Source organism: Monopterus albus, unplaced genomic scaffold (genome assembly GCF_001952655.1).
Source record: "Monopterus albus unplaced genomic scaffold, M_albus_1.0 scaffold31.1, whole genome shotgun sequence".
Taxonomy (NCBI): domain Eukaryota; kingdom Metazoa; phylum Chordata; class Actinopteri; order Synbranchiformes; family Synbranchidae; genus Monopterus; species Monopterus albus.
Window position 1 is genome coordinate 4,000,357 of NW_018127911.1, and position 1,857 is coordinate 4,002,213.

The 1,857-nt window shown below is 40.6% G+C and overlaps 1 long non-coding RNA gene across 1 annotated transcript; it reads left to right on the forward strand.

Moving 5' to 3' along the window:
- The first annotated feature begins 925 nt into the window (after positions 1-925).
- On the forward strand, positions 926-1,857 carry LOC109958301 (uncharacterized). Its single transcript, XR_002274656.1, has 2 exons — positions 926-1,356; positions 1,432-1,857. It is a non-coding gene; the product is annotated as an uncharacterized LOC109958301 (long non-coding RNA).

The window sequence follows — 1,857 nt, forward strand, 5'->3', positions numbered from 1 at the left end:
GCGGATGTTCAATAAGTTCACCTCCAAAGCAGCCAACAGCCTTTCTCATCAGTGAGTTGACCATCTTCCTGTCATTGTTAATATTCTGTGGAGGCCCATATCTCCACATTTGCCGCTCATTGATGCAGGAAAACAAAATTGTCATTGAAGGAAACTCTTTGCGAAGCTGCATCAATTTTATTTGCATCTGAGATGCAAGTTTGCTTGGGGGAGTCAGGCCCAGATCGTTGCCACCAGCGTGGACGACCAAAATGTCGGGGGGCCTCTGTTTTTGGCCAGCTCTCCATAGAAACGGGGAAGAACCCCACTCCAGCGCATGCCCCTTTTCCAAACCACTCAACTATGGCATTAGGTCCAAAGTTCTGACCAAACATCTTGTGCGCAGCTTTCTCCCCACGATGTATGTAACTGGACCCAATGATCCATATCTTTGTCGCTGCCTCTCTCGCATCCACCTCCCTCGCATCCACCTCCCTCGTCCTTGTAAATGTGCTGTCCGAGGTTCTGGTGTCACCTTGTGACCTTCAGACCTCACATCCCAGACTTTTGCTGTTCTCCAGAGGCCGGAAGTGGGCAGATCTCAATTTCTGGGAGTCAGTGCAGCAGTACTTATCCATTTTGTTGATGGAAATTGGGATCATTGGGACTGAACTGCCTGCTATGGAGCCAATATCCACACAGCGCTGTCGCAAAAGAGCAGAGAACATAATCAGAGACTCACTCCACCCAGCTCACACACAAAAACTACACCCACCACCTCAAGAATAGCAGAGCGGACAGTATCATCACACACAGAACAAGATTTTACAACAACTTTTTCCCTGTAGACTGATGGCAAATACAAAATAACCATAAAAATAAACTTTGTTGCCAAGTATTTCAAGAATACAAGGAATTTGACTCAATGGCCCCCAATGTGCACAACATAAAAACTAAATAAATACACAATATATACAAGTTAAGCTTAAAATGTGAAAAACCTGTGCAATAACCCCTCATTACTCTACTAAGTAGAATACCATATACGCTTCCATTATGTTCAATACCATGTGCAATACTTGAAACTCCCCATTTTATCTGTTATCTTATTCTTGTATCCACAATTTTATTAACTATTTTTGTATTCTCGGGTAATATTATACTTTGACTAGGTGTTTGTTCTTTTGGCTTTAAACTCTTTACTTGAATCCAGGAGAGCCCTGCACAACAATTCCTATATGCCTAGACTGTGTGTTTATGCATAAATGGCAAATAAAAATCTTGAATCTTGAATCCTGAAACCTACTTACTTCAGTAACGTCTGCGAAGTTTTCCAATCCTTTTCAAAAAGACAGAAGTTCTAACAAGTTGTCTCAGGTTTTCACTCAGGAGCAAAAGTTAATTGACAGATACTGGAGAGGGTTTATCCTTTCACAAGTAATCTTGTCTCAGGTTTTCACTCAGGAGCAGAAGTTAATTGGCTGATACTGTAGAGGGTTTATCCTTTCACAAGTAAACTTGTTTCAGGTTTGCACTCAGGAGCAGAAGTTAGCAAGTGATGTGAATTCGGTTCCCTTTAATGGAGGCTGTTGTCCTTTGATGTCAGTTGATGACATCACAGGTTGACATGGCAACAGAACCTTTGGAATTATGCTGTTGAATTATTTAAATACAAGTTATAAATTGTGTTTTGATAGTTTGGCGATGTTGTTTATTTAAACTTTGATGCCAGTAAAGTCATTTGAATTGAGTTGCTTCATATTTCACTTTTTGTTTGTAAAATGACCAGATTGTCATTAGAGCAGCATGTTTCATTTGAACTCATGGTATCTGCCACAATATTATCTGTGGCACAAATTCACATAAATAGTATTATAC